The sequence below is a fragment of the Phoxinus phoxinus genome, assembly GCF_949152265.1.
Source record: "Phoxinus phoxinus genome assembly, chromosome: 7".
Lineage (NCBI taxonomy): Eukaryota > Metazoa > Chordata > Actinopteri > Cypriniformes > Leuciscidae > Phoxinus > Phoxinus phoxinus.
In genome coordinates, this window is record NC_136882.1 from 26,717,898 (window position 1) to 26,743,745 (window position 25,848).

A 25,848-nucleotide genomic window follows, 5' to 3' on the forward strand; every position below is an offset into this window, starting at 1 on the left:
AAAGATTGGAAACATTAAGGTTTTGTAATATTTTTTGAAAGTCTCTTAAAGGGATAGTTCACCCAAAAATGAAAATTCTGTCATTTGAAGAATGTTGGTGACCAGACAGTTGATGGACCCCATTGACTTCCATAGTATCTTTTTTTCCTACTATGGAAGTCAATGGGGTCCATCAACTGTCTGGTCACCATCATTCTTCAAAATATCTTCTTTTGTGTTCAACAGAAGAAAGAAACTCATACAGGTTTGAAACAACTTGAGGGTGATTAAATGATGACAGAATTTTAATTTTTGGGTGAACTATCCCTTTAATCTCACCAAGGATGCATTTATTTGATCAAAAATACAGTAAAAACAGTAATACTGTGACATGTTATTACAATTTAAATTAGCTGATTTCTGTTGGCAAAACGTCTCAGGTTACGACTGTAAACTATGTTCCCTGAGAACAGTGAACGAGACACTGCATCAAAGCGCTAGGGGAACGCCTCAGCGTGACTAATGATGACTGAAACACTGTATGATCACGACAATCCTATTGGCCGGCGTTAGCCATTACGTCATGCTCTAGTGCAACCAGGAAGTATAAAAGGGCGCTTAGAACAGGGAACATAGGTTATATTCGTAACCTGAGACGTTCCCTTTCGAAAGGGAACTCGCACTGCGTCAAAGCGCTAGGGGAACGATCTACCCACGCTGCCATGCTGAGGGGATGCTTCGCCAATTATGGCTGTTTACAAGCACAAAGCACTTTTAACTTCAGAGTTAAAACCCCTTACTGCTTACACGGCAGGCTGCCAGTAGCACTACTCCCTGTGGCCACTGCCCGAGCTTCATGCTAACGAGAAAGTAACTTTGTGCTTTCACACGAAGGACTTGACCCAGAGCCAGCTCAAGGACATGGATACCACAGCCCGACTTTAGAGGGGGGTTCCTTTAAAGGAGTTCGGCCTATAGCCTATGGGGTCTAGCCAGCTAATTTCGGGGGGACCAGTGTCAACCCCCATACCAGGGAGGCTATCATGCTTATTGCTGAAGCCAAGAACCTGTTTAGATTTTCATACTCAACCACAGTCTCTAGCCAGAGATGATAGCTCCTACGCGGAGCTATGGGAAGGGGAGGCCTCAGCAGGATGCCTCTAAGAGCAGAGGAGGCCTGCCACACTTACACCAATGTGGGAAAATTCATAGTGCAGAGCTCGGACAGTAAAGGGCCTAATAAAAACTCTTCTTTATTGAGAGGGCCCTTTTTCCGTATTACTACCTGCAAAGCTGTTTGCATGGAGGCCGGAGAGGATGCCTGACACATTCAAGAGGACAGCTACGGCACCAAGGTTTCCAAAACATCAACACAAAGCTAAGGGAGCGACGGGTCTAAGAGCTACCCATGATATGAGAATGAGGAAGAACCCTTTCTCTCTCTACCTACCAAGCTAAAATGCATGGGGGCCTCAGCAGGATGACTCTCAAAGGAGAGGAGGCCTGACCAGTGTTGTAATGTAACGGAGTACAAATACTTCGTTACTGTACTTAAGTAGAAATTTCACGTATCTGTACTTTACTTCGCTATTTAAATTTATGTCAACTTTTACTTTTACTTCACTACATTTCCTAGATAAAATGTATACTTTTACTCCGCTACATTTCCACTAAGCATCTTCGTTACTCGTTACTACAAAATAAAATCAAAAGAAATGTGGGTTTGAGGTTTGGCGAATCACTGCTCCTAGATTGCATGACGCACGCTCTTTTTCAGCGTAAAGCTTGTTTGTTGCCATGGAGGAGGATGCACAACTGAACCCGTGGAAGCGCGAGCGAATCCCAAACGCGACGCTTTACGAGATAAGATGCAAGTGGCTAAACTAAACCGCTGATTTACGATAGAAGTTTTAAACGACCGACATAAATAATCAGTTTGCAAAGCTCATCTTCGGTAAGGGGAGATTTACAGGTAAAGATAAAGAGACTGAGGGAAGAAGAACGAGAGATGGAGATGAGAAAGGAGAGCAGGTAGAGCAATAGCCTTTTGCATACTGTGCCCAGAATGAGAATAACTTTATTACAATGGATTCCTATTTAACACAGATATACATATGTTTTTTGCCAATGACAGTGGAAAAATAATATGCCCCCGAACGCCCTAGCAAGATCACTTTTGGGACCTCTGTATTTATAAAACCCTGTGTACGGCTGAATATAACTGCACTGAATATAAAATTATATTTTTGAAAAATACAATGAATTGTAAGGCTGTACAGAACAGTGCACTATTGCAGACTGATTTTTTCTTAGTAGAGCAGCTAACTTAAAGTAGGCCTACATGCAGTGCGAGATAAACGATAACACAAGTACAGTAGGCTACAGGCTACAAAACACAAACAACAGCAGGTTGTACCAGTTAATAGTATGACTAGTATAAGAAATCCACAATAAAGTTCACAATCAAAGTTAACCGCTTGCTTAAAAAACTTTTACTTAAAATACTTAAGTACATTAAATATCAGAAAATTACTTTTCATACTTAAGTACAGTATAAATCAGATACTTTAAGACTTTTACTTAAGTAATATTCTAAAAGGTAACTTTTACTTCTACCAAAGTCTTTTTCTAGTACCATACTTGTACTTTTACTCAAGTATTGCTTTCTAGTACTTTATACAACACTGGGCCTGACGCATACAGTTAGGACAGCTAGCTCGACTACCACTGGAGCGAGGGGAGTGAGGGGCCTGAAAACCCCTCCTCAGAGAGGGGAGGACCACTTCTCTAGCTCTACCTAGGAAGCCTTGAATGGAGGCCTCAGCATGATGACTCTCTTAAGGGAGAGGAGGCCTACCATACCTATTAATAACCAGCTAAGCTCTAGCTATGCACAATCCAGAGCCAAGGAAGCAAAGGGCCTAAACACAACTCTCTGTATTAAGAGAGGGGGCCACTTTCCAATGCAGAAACAGATCTATCTGCCTGGTTGAACTCTGGAGGATGGACTACGACATCTTTATGTGCTCAGAAATATGGCCGCTGAAGACATACTCAGCATAATGACCCAAAACTAAGGGGAGTACTGGAGTCTGCCTTTGAGGTGGCCTGGCCGAAATGAGGGAGGCTAACACTGGAAGCCTGTCACCTTAAGATACCTGGCTACTTGGAGTATAGAGGCCCAACTTTCGTGAGGGCCTGCTAAAAACTCGACCAGAGGTGAAGTACTCTGCATAACGACCCAGGAGAACCAGGGGAGTACTAGGCTTGCTCTGCGGCTATCCATGAGACGGAGCACTCTACAGAAATACCCTGCTAAGTACTGGGAGTACTGTCAACGTTTCTTGGACAGCCTCATGTAGGCTCTAATAGGGCCTTACCACATGACGCCATCATAAAGGAAAGTGATCTGACCACCGTCTTGAATTTAAAGACGTATAGCGCTTCCACAGGGCTATGGGAAGCAGAGGCCTCAGCAGGAAGACTCGAAGAAGAGGAGGCCTGCCATACTCACACCCAAGTGGTCTTAACTAGGTTCTATTTGTGAGAAAACAACTAAGTTAGATAAATCTAGCCCAGAGCCCGAGAGGCAAAGGGTAAAAAAAACTCTGCCATTTAAGAGAGTGGCCCCTTAACTACCTCTACCTGCAGCAGGGCCAGGTTGCCTGCATGGGGGCTCTAAGGCCGGAGGCCTCAGTATGATGACTCTCACATGAGAGGAGACCTGAAAAATCACTAGTTTTATAAACACTCTGTCAAGCTCTAGAGAGCGGAGGCCTCAACAGATAACTCTCTGAAGTGAGAGGAAGCCTAACCACACCTCTAACCACACAGGGAGGCTTACCTGCTACCTGTGCTTATCACTACTCCAATATTAACAAATTTCAGATCTGGGCAACCAGAGACTCCGTGAACAAGCAGCGACAGAGTCCCTGTAGTAGTTCCACCACACCGAAAACCCATCCTTCCAGGAGGGGAACGGAGGCCTAATAACCCTGTATGTAAAACATATATTATTTATATATACATTTCATTTTATATAAATATATATATATTATTTATATATACATTTCATTTTATATATATATATATAAGAAAAAGATATATAAAACATTTTTTTTGGGGGGGGGGGTGGAACACTAGAGGAGGCACCTATGCCAACTACTCTGTCAACGGTGCTGTGAGGCTACAGGGGTTTGTTTCTCACTATAATCGGTTGGTTTCACAAAAAAGGCCTGAGCCAGACCGTGAGAATGTCTTGATTATCATCATCGGTCCAGCTCGATGGGCCGGATGTTATAGGCGAAGGGGGAAAGAGGAAGAGGAGCGTGTGCACAGGGAAGGAGTTGATTACCTGCCTCTGCTTGTGCCAGGACGCTCGCGTCTGGCCTGAGCTACTTCCCTGACACCCTGCTTCTTCCTCCTAGACTCGCGCCGCCTCGTTGACCTACTCCTGCCAGGAGGAGGGGCATGCGCGGCAACCAAGTCCCACTGGCCACGTCTATGATTCTCAGAGCGAGACGGGCCAGGACCCCTGTGCTGTCTGGGTTTGGGCCTGGACATGCGTGGTACGCGCCTTTACCTCCCTGAACTTTCCGACCACTGCCTCAACATTGGTCCCAAAAAGCTCAGAGGGCGAAACTGGGGCATCGGGGACAAAGATCTTCTCTTTCTCCCCGATACCTGCCAAGTTCACCCACAGATGCCTCTTCGTGGCCACCATGGCCACAAACGATCGCGGCAGCCGTCTGTTTGGTGGCCCTGAGAGCCAGGTCTGTGGTGCGGCGCAACTCGGCCACCACGCCTGGGGTTACCCTGACCCTGGTCCAGGTCCCTCATCAGGTATGCCTGCAACACTGACATTGTGTGCAGCGCAGCACCAGCCTGACCTGCCGCCGCATATGCCCTGCCATTTAGACGAGAGGTGGTATGAAGTGGTATAGATGGCAGGGTTGGAGCTCTAAGTGTTGATGTCTCCCCTTGCGAGAGAGAGCTTGCAAACGTCTCCTCAACGGGAGGCATCGACACATACCCGTGCTATCGCATTCTTTCCACTTTCGAATAGCTTGAATGCTGGAAGCAGTGAATGCGAGCAGAATACGGATTCTTCCATGCCTTCATAACCTCTGCGAGAAACGCTCGCAGTTAGCGCACCCCGCCCCCTCGAGGACCGAACGTGCGTGCTCTTCACCCAGACAACGGACGTAAAGGTTGTGAGTGTCACCAGGTGTGAGAAACCTCTCACACGGGTCGGCACACTTCCTAAAGCGCTTGTTTTCAGCCATAATTTGTCACTCACAGTGTCAGTGAAACAGTCCCTGAAGACGAAAAGAGGATGACATGTTCTCTAGGCGCCCTTTTATACTTCCTGGTCGTGCTAGAGCATGACGTCATGGCTGATGCCGGCCAATAGGATTGTCGTGATTATACAGTGTTTCAGTAATCAGTCACGCTGAGGCATTCCCCTAGCGGTTTGACGCAGTGCGAGTTCCTTTTCGAAAGGGAACTTCATTTTCAGCAGCCATTACTTCAGTTTTCTGTGTCACATAATCCTTCAGAAATAATTCTAAGATCATTTCTAATTATTATTAATGTTGAAAACAATTTTAGCTGCTTTAGTTTTTGGAAATCATGATATGCTGCCATTTCAAAAGTTTTGGGTTAATAGGGTATTATATGGGTATTAAACTTATTTAGCAAAGGCACATTAAATTGTTCAAAAATGACAGTAAAGACATTTATTAAATTAATAAATATTACAAAAAAAGTTATATTTATAATAAATGCTGTTCTTTTGAACTTTCTATTCATCAAAGAATCCTGTGGGGAAAAATATTATTTAGCACCAAATAAGCATATTAGAATGATTTCTGAAATATCATGTGACACTAAAGTAGCTGCTGCTGAAAATTCAGCTTGTTACTATTTATGATCAAATAAATGCAGCCTTGGTGAGATTAAGAGACTGCTTTGCTTTCACAGAAATAAAGGAAATTTAAAAATGAAATGTTATATGTAATATATTCACAAAATTCATGTGTTTTTTGTTTGACCACACAAAGTTCTTACGGCCTACTGTCTGAGCCTCTGTGCTGCTAAATCAAAGATATTAGGTTCAGTCCAGGGTGACCCCATTAACCATATCATAATTTCACCCTCGAGCAAGGAACATAACACGAAGTTGTTCTAGGGAGAATATGCCTGCCATTAGTGTGCAGTATCCACTATACTCTCTACTGTACGCGTCTACTAAATAGCTGGTCATGAAATTACACAGCACTACCTGTCTGACCTACACTCTATTTTCCACTATTCTCATTCTAATCGGCCTGCTGTGATCATCATGTTCACGAGTCTCAAATAGAAAAGCCAAAAAAACTTGTTTTTTGAGGCCAGAGTTGTGACATGTTTACCTGGTATAACAGTGGCACCATGCCCAGCTGCCATAGAAGCAATGCAAAAGCTGGCCAGAGTCGGTGATGTGAGACGTCTCAGGTTGGATATCGAATGAGACTGCGAGTCTTGTCAACCCTGTTGTGTTTGTTGCCACTTGTACAGCCTTACAGAAACGTACCCGTCAGTCTGGCCCTGTCGTGGTTTTGGGATCATGCTGAACCGTTACAGTCAAGTCACAGATTTATACAATAGAGATTGTGTCAAAGTAGCTTCACATTAATAATTGGTAAAATAATTGTTAATGTTGTAAAATTAATCAATTATGAAACAAATTGAATTTCAGCTGTAAAGCAGTTAGAAGAATATAATAGTGTAATTTAGCTCAGTTTAGTTCTATGTTATTTAATCAACACATGTGACATACTTTCGAACTAAATCAGATCAAAAAACAGTTAATTTGGAGTTCATTTCAGTAGTTCAGAACAGCTTGCCAAAGCAAATTTTTTGAAAAAGTTTGCTCCAGCTTGTTAATACCTTCAAACTTTGTATGTGGAGATTATATTAGGTAGGTGTGGCTCTGAGGCTCTGCCTTCTTTGGCATGTAAATCTTCGCCGGTTCATTTTTTCTATTCAGTCTGTCGAGGTCAGACACGGGTGAACATGAACACACTAAAGAGAGCTGCTTTTATAGAAATTGAAGTTGTACTTCTAATTGAAACCAACACTCACTTTTTTTTTATACTGTAAAGCTGCTTCCTTTAAAGTAATCTATCATATATAATGTGCTATATAAATAATGTGCCACGACTTGATTGGAGTGCCGAATTGCAGAGCTGGTGCAAAAATATGGTGAATGTGATTTTACCAAGTACAACATTTTCCTGGATCAACATTGTTAATTCTGGAGCAGAATTGCAATCTGATTTTGAGGGACAAGTTTCTAGTTTCTGTCTGCAAACGTATCTGTCTGCAAATAAACTTATTTTTACCCTTAAGCGAAGAATGGAATTTAGTTGCTTTAACTCCCTTCTCTTAATTGCAGAGCTAATTCTTCAGGGCTTTTTATCATCCAGAAATTTTGCACATTAAATATAGATTTTAAGAAGGTAACACTTTAATTCAGTGTTGTATAGCTCTCATACAGTTGTATGACTCGTATATAGTTGTAAAGCCTATAAAAGCAGCTATCAGAGGACATAATCTTACCATTTTCTGATTTCCAGCTGAATTAGTCCACATTATATATTTAAACCAGTTCCTTTTACTTAACCTATGTTTGATGGTGTGGATGGGGGACTCTGTTGTGTTTCTTATGGCGTGGTTGCTATGGTTACATATGTACAATAGCCTTCCCAAGGTTATGACCCCATGCGACCTGGGTTCAGGAGGAGAATGTGGAGCTTCCTGTGAAGTATAATGGGGAAATGTGCACTTCCCAGACCTTCAAGTGCTCCCCAAAAATCTGTGATTTACGGTCCCCAGTGTGGTTTCCCTGATTGGTTTTATGGTGGAACTTCCTAGTCTTCTCCTGAATTGTGTGAAGGGTGTCCACACCAGCTATATATACAACAGTCGGACAGCTCGGGAAGATGATGCAATGTCCAAGAGTGATGGGCAACATGCTAAAGTTCATGAGGGCCATGTAATGAGGACATGGTCTGAACTCTCACCCTTCCTTGCATTAAATATGAGTTATGATAAGACCATGACTTTCACCCAGTCATGCAGACACAAATAAAGCCATCTATGGTTCACATGCATCAGGCTGCCAACCCCTGGTAGGCTTTCTATTGAATCTATTGATTGTACATTTTCTGCATTGTGTGAGTTCATGTCAATAATGCTGAAAAATCACCATAGAGTTACTTGATTATTGTTGTGTTTTGGTTTACTTTGTACCTTTCAGGAACACAAGTAATGTAACTTGATACAGCTTATCTGTTATGCAGTTGTTGTTGTTGTTGTTGTTGTTGTTTTTAAATTGAGACAAGAAGCACAGCAGGTAATTGTTTTGTTTTGTGCTTTTTGAGTTCAAATAGGCCTAAAAAAAATTATATATATATATATTAGTAATGTAGTTCTATTCACCACTTTTCCCAACAAGCACTTGTCTTGTGATGTCAGGATGTGTGTCCCTCTATTGTAATGATCTGTTTATTTCCCTTTTGTTTCATGTACGAAGTCTTTTAATGTATTTATGAGTGTTTTTGTCATGTAATGTTTTGGTAGTATATCCATGGGATGTTGACAATAGTCTGAGATAATTAGTCTGCCAGATATATTTTTTTAAATATCGTCTTTTATGTCCCTTAAACAATAATTAATAAACATTCAGGTTTTGAAAAACACGAGGGTAAGTAAATGATGACAGTTTTCGTTTGGGGGAAAAACTTGGCATCTTAAGTTCAGTAACCATTAAGTTCAGTTAAGAAAATGACATGCAAACTGTAACATTTATTTATTTTTAACTTCTGTGAACACCTAATTGTAATACAGTGCATCTGCCAAACACTAATGACTGCCATGATGCACAGAGAGTTGTTTTTACAAGGCATAATTATTCAAAAGGATTAGATTTATTGATGCTGGTGCCCAAATTAAATGTAACAATGCAATTACAGCTTGACCACTACTTAACATGTTAAGATTTATTTTGAGCATCCCAAAACTAATAGCGTTTAAAAAAAAAAAAAAAAACTGATGAAAAGTTCTATTTTGAGAACAAAGGTGCCTAGAAGATACACTCGATGAAGGACATGGTGAATCACTTTTCAATTTGGGTGGGGCCATTTTGCAGGGTCAGTGCCTAACAAACCTTTAAATGATTATTATGCTGACCAGAAGTCCTCAAAGCTGCTAATAGTTGGCATAAAGAAAGCCAGGAGCAAGCATGAAATATGTGCAGCCACCATGACGGGGGAGAATTATGGTCTCCCACATAAATGGGCCACGCCAGAGACAGATGGCAGCCTGGGAAAGATACTACTCTAGGCTCAGTGGCGAGAAGAATGACAGTGCATCATGTGTGATATGAGAAAGGAACAAAGGAGTATGTCATTTTCACTAACTCTGATTGAAAGCGGGCAGCAGTGCTTAGGTAATTAGACTCCCGTGGATAAGAAAAAAAAATGACTGGGAACTCATGAAGACACTGTGCACTGGCCACACACTATTTTTTCTCTTTGCTAGATAGCTTTACCTTCCTTTTTGTGTGTGTTTGCTATTTTAGTTTTTTGGCGTGTTTTGATACAGATTTCCGGTATCAGTGTTAAGTAGCATTTTCAGATGTCCCTACCTGGCTATTAACCAAAGAGAGAAGTTGTTTTCCATGACTTAACAAAGTGGATAATGAGCAAAAGCACTGTAAAACGCCTTTCAGATCCTTTTTGTAAGACATTTCATTTCCTTTAGTCTCCTTTGCAAATAAGTTGTCAGAATCTGTCTTTTCAAAGGCCAAAGCCAAGGGCGCTAACAAAGGCATTGGCTGTCTGTATCCACATAGTAACTACATCAAAAAAAGAAACTGGTCCAGGGCCTAATTAAAGGGGGAGATGAGAGTCTTCTGGCGTTAGCTCACAATAAGGGGCCGCGGCAAATCAATGGATACCCAACACTATTATTATCATCAACAGCAGTGAATTCAGGGTGATTTGACAGGGACAAAAAGACATATTAAAGACAAGTCCAGGAAACTCCAGACACCTGCCTGGCTGAACAGCGACACTGTGGACAAACTGTTTGACAAACAACATGTCCTGTGTGCTGGAGGGATTTTAAACTCATTTGTTTCAGTATTTAAAAAATAATAATAATAGTAAAATAAGCTAGTTCGACTGGATCTCGCTGGTTACAGTATACATGGCGTATTTGTAAGGACATAAGTGAAGCTTTGTGCGTGTTTGAGGTAGTTAGTCTCAGCTTCGCTGGATCGGGTTGCTTTAAAAACATGACCTCGTGAATGCACTCTAATTCTTGAGTCTAGGATTAGGCGTGACTCTTCTTGAGTACTTAAAAATTTAAATCGACATACATTTATGCATATGCATTTAAAATTGGTTTCTTTCATGAAAGTACGTGGAAACAATGTGTTTAGGTGGCCCTGTTTGAGAATATTTAGGCCTGGTTTCACAGACAGGGCTTAGATTAAACCAGGATTAGGCCTTAGCTCAATTAGGACATTTACCCCCAGTGTCACAGACACAAGGCTTAAGCCTAGTCCCAGACTAAAATGCATGTTTGAGCTGTTTCAACTGAAAGCAACTTGCATCTTAAAATATGTCAGTGCCATTGTTTTATCTCAAGATGCACACCAGTAATGTTTATAAAAGCTATTTAAATGCCCTAATTGTACTGAGGCCTAATCCTGTCTGTGAAACGGTGAAAAAAAACCATTACTTTTGTGCATCTGAGACAAATCAATGGCAAGTTGCTTTCAGTTAAAACATCACAGACATGTACTTTAGTCTGGAACTAGGCTTAAACCTGAAACTTGGGGTCATAGAATGAAATTCAAGAGCAGTCAACCTTGCCGAATAATTTTTTTCGGATCTGATCATCTGATCTGCCTAACACATTAATAGGAGTTCAGATTTGTCCATCAAAAAAAATGAAGCTTAATATTAGCTAATGTTTTGTATGTGAATATGCCATCTTTCAAGCATAAATGTAAGGCTGTTAATCGTACCTTCAAACCAGGTGTTGGTGACTGCAGGGAGGGAGTCAGGGGGTGTTGGACCCCACGTCCCCCACGCAGGTGGTCACTGGTGCCCCCTGAGGTGTGCACAGCCTTGTTTAAACACTTTCTTCACTATGGTCCTTTCATCTGTTTTCACTGTTCCTCCCTTCCATATGACGAAGCCATCTTCTCCCTCTGTATTTCCTCGCTGCTTCTGTTCTCTCTGTCCCTCCTCTCTTCTGTTCCATTTGTTTGTCTGTGAAGTGGTACATGAGATACCCTGATTGCTACAGTAATGGGGTTTTAAGCCTTGTGTCCATTGAGCTAACTCTTGTTTACCTTTGACTGTATGGCACGTTAAAATATATTTTGGGTATGTAAGATTATAAATACAGAATCATGAATCACAGTATCTTAAAAAAAATATGTAGCTGTTTTTAACATTAATAATAATATTAATAAATGTTTCTTGAGCACCAAATTGGTTGATTATAATGATTTCAAAATATATAATAAAAGAGAAACACTTATTTTAAAATGTAAATAAATGCAGCATTGGTGACCAAAATACAACTGAAAGAACTATGTATTTTTATGAAAAATTGCAGTTTTTATGTTTTGATATTAATTTGATATTCTGTTTAAAGGAAATGTCTATGACATTTTGAGTGACAGAATTTTCAGTTTAAGGATTCAAGTGATTTTAGTCACATTTTAGGCTTTTTTTATCCTAAAATAATCTTGAGATTTGAACACATGTCTCTGCGTTCATGGTTGACATAATTCACGGATCACATGAATCGAATCTGTTTTGGAAATCTGTCAAAAGTTATTCAGTTATTTTGGGTGTTAGTGGCCCTTTCCTTTAAGTTTGTCATCATTTTAATGATGTTTCACTTCAATGTCTCTGTGGAGTAATACATTTTCAGTGTAGTAAATTAATGTGATGTCATAAAAATCACATGTATAATTATATAAGAAATATATATATATATATATATATATATATATATATTTTTTTTTTTTTATATATATAGTTTAAGTCACTGCTTAACATTTAATGGCTATCTGTGTGCATTTTTCCTAAGAAAGGAGGTTATTTCTAATAACCGAAGACCCTTTGTTTCTTTCACGTCTCTGTTGTTCATCACTGTGTTGAGTACATATGGACACACACACATTACATCTGGTATTCATGCTTCACCACCCTTTTGAAGTGACTTTCTCTTAAATTAAAAAGTGTTAGTAAAAAATTAATAAGAATCCCGCACTGTAGAACTTCTCAAGGAAAGTAGCGCCAGGCATGTTGAGGAGTATTGAAAGCCATGTCATCTCCATATGTTTCATACGATAAATCCTTTATCTACTATCTACAACTCTCTCTCTCCTCCATGTTCTCGCCCGTGGCTACGTTTCTATCTCTGCATCAATTAGCGCTGTGATTAATACAACAAGCAAGCAGTTTAGAGGTAATGGCAGACAATTAACATCTCATTGCACCATAAAGGGCTATGCTAACTACCCTGGCCACTGCTTTTCTCTGCCTGGAATTGAAATAAGTGTTTGTCTTCATTCGTACACTATCTAATGTGAAGCGGGCCCAATTTGTATGCCACAACACCATTAATCTAATTAGAGCGAGCTGAGAATGAATTCACGTCCCTCCAAAGAGAATGAATGCAGCGTTGTCACTGTTATTTAGCGCTGTGCCACCGTGCTGCTTCCAGCGCCTCTCTCGAAAATGAACCGTCTTCAGTGTGCGTACTGAGACTTGTTGCTGTTTTTTTTCCTGCACCTCTCCACATCCTCTCTCTCGCTCGCTCTAATTATTAGAACATTGCAAATACAACTGTGCACATCAGTGAATAGAGCCGTAGCTGTGCTGTCATGGGCATTGCAGGAGGAAAAGTCCTTGGAGTGCTGTTGAATTAAATGATGCATTCTGATTGACAGCTACCTTGAGACTGGGCTGATGGAGTCGTCAAGGCAGAATGCTAACAGGCTGCCACCACTCCGCCTGCTAGCACACACACACAGCACACAGCGCTTTGAACAAAAGCACTCGTGGGCATGTATAATCACACAATATATATTTGAAGGTTATTGGGGTGTATGTGCCAAAGTTAAAAAATGAAAACTGCTCCACCAATTAAAGAGCAACCAATTTAAAATAGCATGGTGTTCATTCCGTACCATGCTAAATAAAAAAAGCTCTTTACCTTTTTAAGGGCTTTCTAACCCTCATGTCAGTCCAAATCCAAATATGTCTTTATTTCTTCTGCAGACAACAAAAGCAGAACTCTTTGTGTCCATGATAAACAAAACTTCCAGTATGTTTGAACAAGTCATGTAGGTACTTGAACGACATGAGGGTGAGTAAATTATATCGGTTGCTTTATGCAACTATGTTCTTTGGAGAATTTTTTTCCTGGTGTGTTGTTGGTGTTTGCAGCAGGGGAGCAGTATTTCTAAATATCTTCATGTAAATCTGACATGTAATGAAAAGAATAATAGGGATTTATTGATGTATGCGCATGTTACTGGTGCCTCAAACAAAGTGTTTAAATGAATTAAGAGAGATGCTTTGGGTTCCCATGAGATAATCCTGCCACTGTTCAAAACCATTTTGAAACCATATGAAACTCTTTATTTCACAGGAACATAAAAAGCAGATTGAACAGTACAATACACAAACACAATACAGTAGTGGCATTCTGCAATTCTCTGGGCCCTCCTGTGACCCAGGCCCCCAACCACAAGTAGTGATTTCGGGGTCTTGATGGTTTTTAATCAAGGACTTTCAATATAGCGATGGTAATAGGGACTTGGTAACGCAATGAATTTCAATTCAATGCAAATAAATAATGCTTTGGACATAAACTAAGAGACAGCAATACTTTACAGTATTTTTAAATTCAGGTTATTAATGACATATTTAACTAATATTCATTTGAACTAATACGGTTTAAAATGTCATGTTGTATTAGTTTTTTAAGAATAAAATGTTATTAATTAAATATTAGCTGAACTCTGAAAACCAGTCTAAATCTGCTAATTAAAAAAAAATTATCTGTATGTATTAATGAAATACATGTCATTAATATAGAGCTACATAGTTTTCTTTTTTGAATTCATGTTTATTCATAAAAAAAATGATAATGTTATAAATGAATATTAACATATGGACTGCAGGGGTCTCCTGCACACCCTGGTAGGCGTCTACATCAGTCTCCCGCTCAGAAGTCACGTAGTCCAGTGGTCACAGAGAAACTAGGGATAAAGACAGAAATCAATGAACAAGGTGAGAGACCCTTTTGGTACGTGATCCGGTGTCTTTCATGTTAACTGTTGGCTGTGTAACAGTGTTTAGAGAGTCTCTTGATCATGTGTACACCAGGTCAAGGGTCACGGCATGCCTGCGAGTGACCACCCAGTCTCTTCATTCAGTTTCCGGACTTCAAGCGACCCCCCCTTTTTCTTCTTTCTTTCATTTTCTGGCCCCTCCTTACAGCGACACTGGTTTTCATCTCTTGAAACAAAAGCTAACTGTTTTGCTCTGCACTAGATCAAGGGCCTCCTTTTTCCTCCAGGAGAGGTGGAAAAACAAACATGTGTACGCCGATACCTTCTGTCGCTTCCAGATTCACATCTGCAAGCTCCACCACTCTTCAGCTCCTCCACCCAGCTGTTGAGAGCCTACACACACATACACATAATATCCCATAGGACAGGCCTGTTTATCAGCCAGCCTGCCAACCACATGATGGATCCTACCACGAGCATCAAACGTGACACTCGGGAGAGTGGTAGCACGGGTCAGACCCCTGCATGAACCTACGGACCAGGCCGGGACGCTCGCTCTGTGGACACAAATGTGTACAGATGCCCTGGAGATAATGGTACTGTTTGTACTGAGACTGTGATTCCCCCATTAGGTGTTCCAGCTTTGATGAGAACATTTCATCTCATCAGAATGGCTGATCAACTGGAAGTCCTGTACACTTTTCTAAACACACATGATCGGCTCTGTTGGATCTGACGTACAATGGCATGTTTTGATCAGGTCTTTGATCCCAGACACCATCAGTTGTCATCTCTTGTCTCTAAACAGTGGTCTGCCACTTTTGATTTAAAGTCATGCACTGGCAAAGAACAAAGTATTATGTGAGGTTTTACATGATCAACTAGTATCACCAGAAATACAAACATAAAATAATTTGTCCTTATGCGATACACTAAATATTTGGTTATCTAGCGTATGCATTTTGAGGGAAGGGCACTTAAGTGTATCCTAATGCATATTATGTTGAAAAGAGTATGCCAAAAGTGCCCGTATGATCAACTATTTCTGGTTAATATTGCTAACAACCCATTGCGCTTTGAAGGAGGATTCGGTTCAGAACTACAAACACGAATAAAAAGTGTTAAAAACAAACATGGCGGATGTGCACAACCGAGAGGTAAGTAGAGAGGTTTGAGTGACTAATATTTAACCTGATTAAAATCTATATTAAATGTTATCCATGTTATATTTAATCTGCAACAACAATATGAACTTTTATAAAGCTCCGTTTGGCCATTGACTTTTAAATTCATCATTATGCAAAAATATGAGGAGAGTTCTCATGAAAGATCCATAGAACAATATGTTACTTCTTTTCTCTCCAATACGGTAGGAAATTAAATTAAATGTGGATGTTAACTGTGACAAGATGATTGACAGGCCAGTTTAGCAAGATGCTAGTGACTAAGCGACAGTGTCCATTTAAAGACGTATTTTTATGGCGTGATCGTGATGGTATGTCCCAAAGCTTGTCAACTCTTCTGCTAAACACTCAACTGTATGTACTTTTTCTTCACAAAGAGAGTATATACGTTTTAGGGCATAGTATAGGCGAATTGGGACGCAGCAAGTAATCATGACAAATACATTCTCTGAAAACAAGTCTTAATATTATACAATATATTGCTTAGATGTATTTAAGTAAATGCATTAATTTTGAGATATTTTACCTGGAAAATAAGACAAAAATGATTAGTTAATATAATACAATTACGTTTTTTTCTTCCCTCAGTGGCTTTCTGTTCACAGAACATTCGTAGATCAGTTTTTGGTCAAGTTTACACTATATAGAGATATACATGTCCACCACATTTTTCCTCACGGTATTGTCTTGTTGCTCCTTTGTGTGAACTATTGATGTGCAGAAGTATGAAAAAATGGGATAGTCTGTATATTTCACTTTTAACTGAATAACAGTATGGCTTTTTGGGTTCACCAGCAAAAACCAGCCTGGAAAAGCATTGGAATACTGAGCTATAGTCTCAGGACGACTTGATTTTTTTTTTTTTTTTTTTTTTTACCAGCACCATCAATTCCTCATTCCTTCACCTTCCACTCAATCTCGTCCTCCTTGAGTGTATTTGAATGAGCTCTGCTTTTCCACAAGCAGTCCGTCCTTGGTGGGCTGTGTCTCCAGCGTGCTTTTAATCCAGAGTGTCTTGATGCAGAGAGAGTCCAGCAGAGTAAAGCTTCATTCTAATTTGGTCAAGTCTCATGGTGTCGCGTTTCAATCGGCCTGCAATCACAAAGTGACTACTCAACAGTGTTGAGCAAAACACTCTCTTACCTCAATTGTCCATGTCTTTTCCTCTGAGGATGATCATGAAGAGATCATTCCTTTTGTCAAACTGTATAGTAAATACCTTATAATGCCTATTTTGAAAGCGAATATTAGTTACTGTATATGTGAACCCGGATACCATAAATGGCCCAATCTAGTGTAATTATACACGCTTTCAATCTCTTCATGCAATTACAGCTGGAGAGTCTGACTTGGAAATGATTCAGTGGAGAACTGAATATGACTGGTGGTGGTATTTTATTTGATTCTTCCAATTGGATCTGGCCAGTAATCTCTCAATTTCCTGGACAGCCAACACTTTATCATTGCATGTTCACTCCGCTCATGGAATAAGAAAAACAAATGAGCAGGCAGATCTCTTTTGATATTAAATATTAAGTTGTTTACCATGATAAATCTAAGTCTTCTTCAAGTGACATGGAATTGGAGTGGTTTTATATGTGGCTACACAGAGAGGCCGAGGAATCCTTATGAATAAACAAACTGATTTAGCATTCAATTGTATTCATTTTTATAAATCTATCTTAATATTATAAAAGTAAATCCTAAGGCTTAATTAACAGTTGAACATGTATGGCGGACGATTTCAGTGCACTGTGTCCGTCGGTCGTTTTTTCTTAGCAAAAAAAGTCAATAAAAAAAGATGTATTATAGGCTATTGCTAGCTGATGCTGTAGCATGCATTATTAGCAACATTTACCAGAGCATCACCCTCCAGTATCGCCATAAAATATAGAATGCTTTGATAAATACCTAAACAAGTGATCAGATGTGCATTAGAGATAGGTTGCCATCTTCTGGATTTTCTGCAAAACTTCACCAGACCTGCAAATGATGTTTCTGTCATTTCCTGCACCTGACCTGTGCTGTAATTAATGTTTTGACAAGCGAGGAGAGTATTTGTCTTGAAATATTGATATTAAGAGAGCCAAACAGAGGATGGAGATACAGTGTCAGTAATATGTCGCGGTGTATCTCATTCTCCACCCGTTACCTCACCGCTCGGTGAATCATGCTGTGGGTGGACTTTAATTAGCATCGCTCGCGCTGGAGTCAGCCGTCAGCCGGTGACAAGAGGAGCAGGCCAGGATCTCGTCAGAGCGTGTGTGAGTGTGTTCTGTGCCACTGAGTCTGGTGTGAAGGTGTGGCTGCTGAGTAAGCCTGTGACCACGCTGAGTCGGCACTGGCCCCGGGAAGTGCCAGAAGACAGCGCTGGTGTCCTGCGTTCAGCACTGTGGTGGTGGTGTCCGTCGGGCTGGGAGACGCAGGGAGAACACAACCCCTCTGGCCCTGCTCACTCGTGTCTGACTGGGCTGCCAGGCGAGCAGAGCACCTTGGCGCCTCAGAAATATGTTTTCCTCCTATCCAAGCCAGGGGGGGAAGAGGCCTCCTTTTCTCAAGGTGTGAACATTGTCATTGTTTTCGTAATTTTACCCATCAATAGATAGAGAACTGCCAGCTCACATTTTATGAGTGTTTTACAGCCATATCTTTTTTTATTTTTTTTTTCGTTTTGTGAAGGATTTGACTTTGTGAAGGCTTTTACATTTGTAGTTGTAGCTATTTTATATTGTACAAAAAAAAATAAAAAATAGGCAGAAATGTTAAGTATACTGAAAAGCTCCTAACCTCCTCTTTGAAGTCAGACCCACTGAAACAAATGACATTCAATACCACAATGAAACTCTTTTAATAATCCTCTATTATAAAAGAGATCCATTATAATAAATTATAATGAGGCTATCAAATTTAAATAATAATACAATAATATTAATGCCAATTACAGTCAAGATTTTTGTTACTTTAAATATGTAACTTTCATGTTCAGTTTTATATCAGTTTTCTGTGATAGAAGATTCGGTTTTAAATAGACATTCGCCACTTACAAATTCTGAATCGAATAATAAAAATATGCTAAACTAAATTTATTAAATTGTTTACATTTGACTTTTTGTTATTCAATACTGTAAGCTTACCATTTGAAGACCCCTAAAGCACAGGGTGTTTTTGCCCACTAATAACTAAATTATTTATATAGGTTCAGAAAACCATATAATTGTACTGTCATTTATCCATGATCTTGATTTTTCTGTCAATTTTAGGACTTCAGACTCCAGGACTCTGTTTATATTATTTTTACATTGCATTGTATGAAGAAGCTTTAGATTCGAATCCCAATTGTCTGACAAAATCCCTTGTATTTAGTAGGTAACAGTGGCATGCACATGTGGGCTGAATTATTGTTCTATGAATGCTGCATCTCATCAGATCTGCGTTTTAAGCAGAAAATGCAGCTGTCGCACTGAAGTCCGTCGGGCCCCTCAAACTCTTTCAGAAAGCCTTGATTTGATGTTTATTCCTTCCTTTTCTGTGAACCTTTGTATTTGCCCTCTGTTGTTAATCATTTAATGGACTGTGAAACCAAGACAAGTGAGGAGGAGTGACACTGATCCGTTTTTGTATTGTAAAACAGGTTACACTTCTTCTTTTTTCTTGTCTTTTTGGAAAGATTAAGTAATTTATCTGGTCCATGACTTATCCCTGAGACCACCCATCATTAACTCTTTTATACTCTTTCATGTAATTTGAACATTGTAATGCGTTTTGAATGTTTATTTATTCACACTCTTTACATTTAACTTATTTTCTTATATTGGTTCAGCTTGTAATCATTGTTATTAAAATGCCTTTCCGTTTCTATATGACTGCAGCTCGTATCAGCCTCATTTGCCCTCTGATGATTGACAGGCTGTTGACAGGAGTATTGCCGTAGTATTTAGCGAGGTCTCGGAACCCCCGCTGCTAAAGTGAATTTTATGGAGTCGTCGGTCAGTCACACACATAAAGCAAAGTCAAAGCAGTCTCTAAATTCATGCAAATGAATGTATTTTACATCCTGTCATGTGCGATATGCCACTTGATTGCTTTGTTGAGAGAAAAGAAAAAAACAAAGGGTGCACGGAGAGTCAAGAGGACAATGTGGCCCGTGGCCTCTCCCTGCCCTGACGCAGGGGCCCAGGCCGTGTGGAGTATATCATCAGACCTAATTTACAATCTATGGATTCCACCGGGTGGAACAGGGGCAGATATGAAGTAGTTAAGCGCTTGGCTAGCAATGCTTAGCATTCAGTCGGAGGGGAATCTGTTGTGGTTATCTAATGCCTGCAATTATGACTTATTAATGAAGAGATTAGCCAGTGAAGTGAACAGAGAAATAAACATGTAACTCTTTCACAGGGTTATGAAGAACAAATGACTGAACACATTTAAGCAAATAAAGCAAAGCAATTAAGGCTGGATTGAAATAGATTTTTAATCATTGTATTTTGAAAAAAAAAAAAATATATATATATATATTGATGTATATGTATGAAATATGTGTATAAAGTATATAGGGGCCTATATATAGATATAGATATAAATATATACATTAGGCCTATATAATATATTACATCAGTGTTGGATGTAAAGTAATGTGAGCACTAATTTTACCATATTATCTAACATTATGAATTCAAATTGGAATACTTCAGAATTCAGAGCTCATTCCAGAAACATCATTTTATTTTATATCTTCAAACATGCAGAGGCACAGAATTATAATATTCTACCAACAGATGGAAAGAATGCTCATTTAGTAAATGGCTTTCTGATTTTACATGTAAATGCTCTGGCTCTGATGTTATCCATCTGCATAATTAGCCTTTTTAGTAATAAGAACACAGTGAGTGAGACATTAATTAGACCCATTTAAATGTTTGGGAATCAAATAGTGCATTAACACAGAAAACAGGGCCTCCTTGGCTCCAGTTTGACTGTTTATTTGTTTAGATATGTGTTAATTATTTAACACTTCCTCCCCTTGTACTCTTTCTTTTTCGATCATGTGATCATGAAAGTTTTCAGTCAGTGTCGTTTGTTCAGGATTTTGAACAGAATACTAGATTGTGATTGTTTTATTATTAGTAGTAGCCTATATCATTATTTGTATTATTATTATTTCATGTCATAAAATAATATTGTCAAATTTTTTGATTGAGTCTCGCAGTTTGCGTGGTCATTCTGATTTTTTAGACAGGCAGTTAAAAAATTGTGTATAACATTTTTTTTGTCCTTGCCTAACCAGTTATTTTAAATAAATACATATTCTGATATAGGCATTTTTTTTTTTAGACAGACATTTTAAAAAGCATTTCAGAATTTTGTCAGATTTGTATATTTTTTGTAGATATTTGTTTGCTGGCTTGTTTTAATAAGTAGCAAGACATCTTATTTCACAGAAGAGATATTTTTTTGTGAGAGAGGTTTTGCCTTTTTTTTTTTTTTTTTTTTTTTGAAGAGATTGTGCAAGTAGTTTCTTGGACAGCACTGCCCCCAGTGTTCAGTTCTGGAATTGCACAACTGTTTAGTAGAAATACATTGCATATTTTGTTGGCCTTTATTAATTCTCTGTAGCCTGATTTGATTGTTTTTTTTTTCTCTCATTTTCTCTTTTTCATTCAAACCAAGCATAGTTTAATTAATAAAGATATAGTATTTAATTAATTGAAAAGTGTCGTATGAATACATTCCTTAAAACATGAAAGACATTTTATGTTTTAGCCTACTAATAAGAGTTTTGAATAATAAATAAATAAATAAAACATTTGCATTAGCTCAATCTTTTACATAATGGTATATATGGAGAAAAAGAATTCTACTTTAAGCTTGAAAGTCTAAATGCTTATTCATAATCCAGCAACTCTGACCGAGAATGTATAAGACGGAAGAAAATAAAGGTCCAATTAAAGGATTTTCACTTTGTGGTGCAGGCAGCAGGGTTCTGAGCGATTGTCTTTGCTGGGTAGTTGCTCAGCAGCAGAAGGTAATAGTGGGGTGGACCCCCTTTACCCTCAGAGCCTTCTGTTAAATTTGGCAGAAAAACACCGGGCCCAAGTAGGAACAAAGACAAACCTTTCCACATAGAATAGGGAAAGGCTTTGAGAAGAATGGTCCAATTTGACCCAATCTTCTAACCAATTTGGTGCCCTCTCTTGCAACGGAAACATTTGGCCTGAAATTACCAGAATCGAACCGAGGCTCCTCATATACATTCCCTCTATGGCAGATGTTGCGTATTAATTGGCATGTGCGCGGCTCTGACCCAGGGTCCCTAACTGTGGGTTTAAATAGCTTATCTATTATTTGTTGTAACTCGGGCGACTCGGTAGGCACTTCCAGACGTGGTATTTCACGCTTTGCGGTTTCCAGTGTCGGCGTGGGCTTTTGGGGGGAGCCCAGTGTTTCAGTGGTGATGTCGTAACAGCAGGTAAGCTCTAAACACCATCTATCAGGCACCCATACTCTCCTCTCACACGGCCAGAGCTGTGACTGATGGACCTGTCTGTAGTATGGATGTTTAGCGCAGTGGCAAGCCATATGCCACTGGCACCGTTTCCTCCTCGCTGCCCTCGCTGAGCTAAAGAGGGGTGGTGCTGAGAGAGAGACCAAGAAAAACACACAGACACAAAGAACGCAAGAAGCCCTCCGCGATTGACATGAGACAAATACCTTTCTCTGATTTCTGGAAAACAAGATGATAAGAAATTACCCAACAGCCATTCCATTCGATCCCGTCCCGCCCTATTCACCCCCACCCGCCTTAAAGCCTAAAAAGCAGAGGATATTGTGTTTTTAATAACAGTGAGAGAGCTCTGATGTATTTTTCCATCTGTTCAGAGCGGCCCACCGCCCGGCCGAGTGGCCGCCCCCTTGTGAGAGGAGCACAGCTGTTACTGTAAACCCTGTCCAGAGAGCAGCTCACACCCCTCTGCACCTCTAAAGGATCAAATGAACAAGTTTGGCTCGGTGCAGTCAGCCTTTGCAGCTGCAATTTCAAACCTCTTTAAATCATTTTTCATGCTTACCAGAAATGAATAATGCACACATTAACTGGTGCCAGTTAATAAATTTCCATCTCAGTGCACCATTTTTTTTTCCAGTAAGATCCAGAGCATCTCATTTTGTTGTGCAAAACAGCTAAGAGGGCTCCCTTAAAAATATTCTCTCCATTTGCCTCCCTGAGGAAAATACTTTTTTTATTTTAAACAAACAGACTGGCGTTTATACTTTTGTTTTATGGTAGTAAGTTGTCAAGTAGATCAATGTGGTGACCCTTATTTTTTATCTCACTGTAAAAAAAAAAAGATATTTTCAACGTTGTAAGAAAAGTATGAAATTTACTAACAATTTCTGATCCATTTTTTTTCCCAGTGTATTTATCAAGAAATATATACATCAAATGCAATAGTTACTTGAATATGACTGAATTCTGTATAAAAATTTATTTAGATATTTGGGGGCTTAGGCTCCCAAAAAATAGAGAAAAATAATTATTTATTTGATTTGAATTACAAAAATGCCTATCAATACAAGTCAAAATATATTTTTTTCTAGAACCCCTCCCCCTCCAAAAAATGGCATGTGTAAAACATTCAAAAGTACGTTTCTAAAAACTTGGCACATATTTTGAACAGATTTTTCTATTTATGCTTTCAAATTTGTATTTTTTTCAACATTTAATTGGTTTTAACTGAATAAAATAAATAGTCTACATGATAAGGAATAAGAAAATATATATATAAAAAAATACACCCAAGCATGTCTAAACTTGTTTCATGTCTCAAGGACTTGTGAATGACAGGGCAGTGTTGGCAGAAAATGTCCATGATATTAATTCAACAAACCCAGACCAGCAGCTGGCATCAGTGGCCTCTACTTGCCCATCGCGAACAATTAATCACAGTAGGGCAGAGGTGGACGCAGGGACTGGTGGTGGTGGCGGCGGCATCGCGTGTGACAATCAGTCCTTTTTAAAATGCTGGGCAGTGTATCGCAGTAATTCGTGGAGTGCTCCTCAGAGCGGGGCAACGACAGTGTCAGGCAAGATGCTCCCTAATGAGTGCCATCCTAATAATCACACGTATGCGTGAATCCTGACCCGGTGTCAGAGGAGCGGATGTACCGTGCCGGATGGCGGCTACCGTTCTGGGAAGATCTGCAAAATGTACATCAATTAGACTGGAAGTCGGAGAGCCGACATCACAACCCATTAGTTTTGTTTAAAGGACTGCAGGGTGGGCCAGGGAGCATGTTAGAAGAGCAACATTGACAACATCCTGTCAGATTGATTAGCAGTCTGTCAGAGGAGCTCTGAGCTGTAAAATGTGATTCAGGGCTTGTTCATCTAAACATACTGTGGGGCCAAGCGGCTAATAACGTTCACAAAGCGGCACGTGTCAAGTGCTACACTACGAGCTAGCCAAAGTGCTGAAGCTTAAATAAACCTCAGGTCACTGACTGTTAAAAAAAAAAAAAAGGATTTTCCTTGTTTTCTCTCTACTGACTCTTGTAATACAGACTCTTGGATTCAAAGGCCGACAAATCCTTGAACTGCTGTTGTGGAAACGATGAAGCTTAGCCTAATTGTTACTGGTTTGAACTGGAGAAGGGGGTCTCAACTAAAATTGGTTCATAATGGTTTGATATAACATCCAAATATGGAAAATATTTAAGTTTTTACATGTTTTCTATCTCATTTACTGTAGTCCTCTTCAATCACACTAGAGCCATTTTATAAAGCACCTCAGATCAGCAATTAATGAATGAATTGTCATGCTGTGATGGATGATTCCTATAGCAACATAGTCCACATACTTTTGAGTTTAGGTTAAAATTAGCACGCTTCATAAGTTCATTGCTAGAGAGAATCAAAGATACTGTTCTGCTCTAGATTTTTCACCTGCATTTTTTTTAACAGGTTATTTAAAAAATAAATGTAAAAAAATTCCAGCAGCACAGCTGTTTCAACATTGAGAATACTAAATGTTTCTTGCACCAAATCAGCATATTAAAATGATTTCTGAAGGATCTGGGACACTAAAGACTGGAGTAATGTTGTTTAAAAATTCAGCTTTGTTAACACAAAAATAAATTGCATTTTAAAACACTTATACAACAGTATTACAGTTTTTATAGAATTTATGATCAAATAAATGCAGCTTTGGTAAATAAAAGTCTTAACATTAAAGTGGCCCTGACCTTCATGGAACACTTGACGGGTAGACGTTCTCAGCCACATTAATTTGTCTCTCCAGCTTGTGAATTATGTAATAACACTTGATATAACACCATGTATTAAACATAATCATGTCCCCGGAATACCTGCACTTTGATCATCCTTTATCGAACCTCCATGATCCAAAAATGTTCAGATGCATAGTTTTTCACATACTGTATATCCCAGTGTTTTTTGTGGTTGTTGTTAACTTGCTGTATTTTTCAAGAACCAATGGACCTCCTATCCATGCATTTTAGTACAACTGTTCACTTTCTCTGAGGCTAGGCAGAGATCCAATGGATTCCACACTTTTAAACTCAGTAATGTGTAAAAACAGAACTGGACACAGTAATCCTTCTATGCAACACTATGAAAATATTGCAGGTACATCATGTGTGAAATTCAAGAAAAGATGAAAAGCCACCGGTCCACCCTTGTTGGTTCAATTTCAGCAGTGTGAAGGTAAGTAGAAGAATAGCATGAAAATACAGACAGACAGTGGTTACCACTATAATTCAAAGCTTTTTTTGTTGTTCAAAAGAGTGATTCCAGTAATACCTTTGTCTATATATTATATCTGCAGGCTGATATTTCAGATCTAAGGATGGTATCGTTAGAACCAACAACCCTGTCATCTTAGCAGCATCATCTTTGCGATCCGTGGTCTTCAAAAGTGTCCCGTTGGCTAGAGGAAGCAGGTGAAAAAATAAAAGCACGATGCACTTTAAACTAAGAAGGAGACTTGTTGACTGAAGTTGTCTCGAGGTCAGCCCTCGCTCAGCTCACTAACTTTCAAGAGCAGCCAGCATGTGTGAGATGCCCCTAGGGACTGCGTTCCATCTCCTTTGAAGCCCCCATTCTGAGCTTCACTGTTTTCTTTGCTGTCATGGCTGCCGGCTTCCTACTTGGGGTGACCCTACGGCCCCGGCCTCGGCACATCAGAACAGCGACTCGCAAAACACCTTTCCGACATTAACTACAGAGGACTCGGAGGAACAAAAGGCCATGATCCAGTCCTCGAGACACGTATGTCAGATACCACGGAAGGCGTGTAA

At 39.5% G+C, this 25,848-nt stretch overlaps 1 long non-coding RNA gene across 1 annotated transcript in view; it reads left to right on the top strand.

The window, feature by feature from the left end:
• The window catches only part of LOC307001494, a 92,163-nt gene extending 66,548 nt beyond the window's left edge, over nucleotides 1-25,615 (top strand). Inside the window, exons 5-6 of the long non-coding RNA XR_013798251.1 lie at nucleotides 25,178-25,255; nucleotides 25,377-25,615. This is a non-coding gene — a long non-coding RNA (uncharacterized lncRNA). The remainder of the gene's footprint in view (nucleotides 1-25,177; nucleotides 25,256-25,376) is intronic.
• The last annotated feature ends 233 nt before the right edge of the window (nucleotides 25,616-25,848 follow it).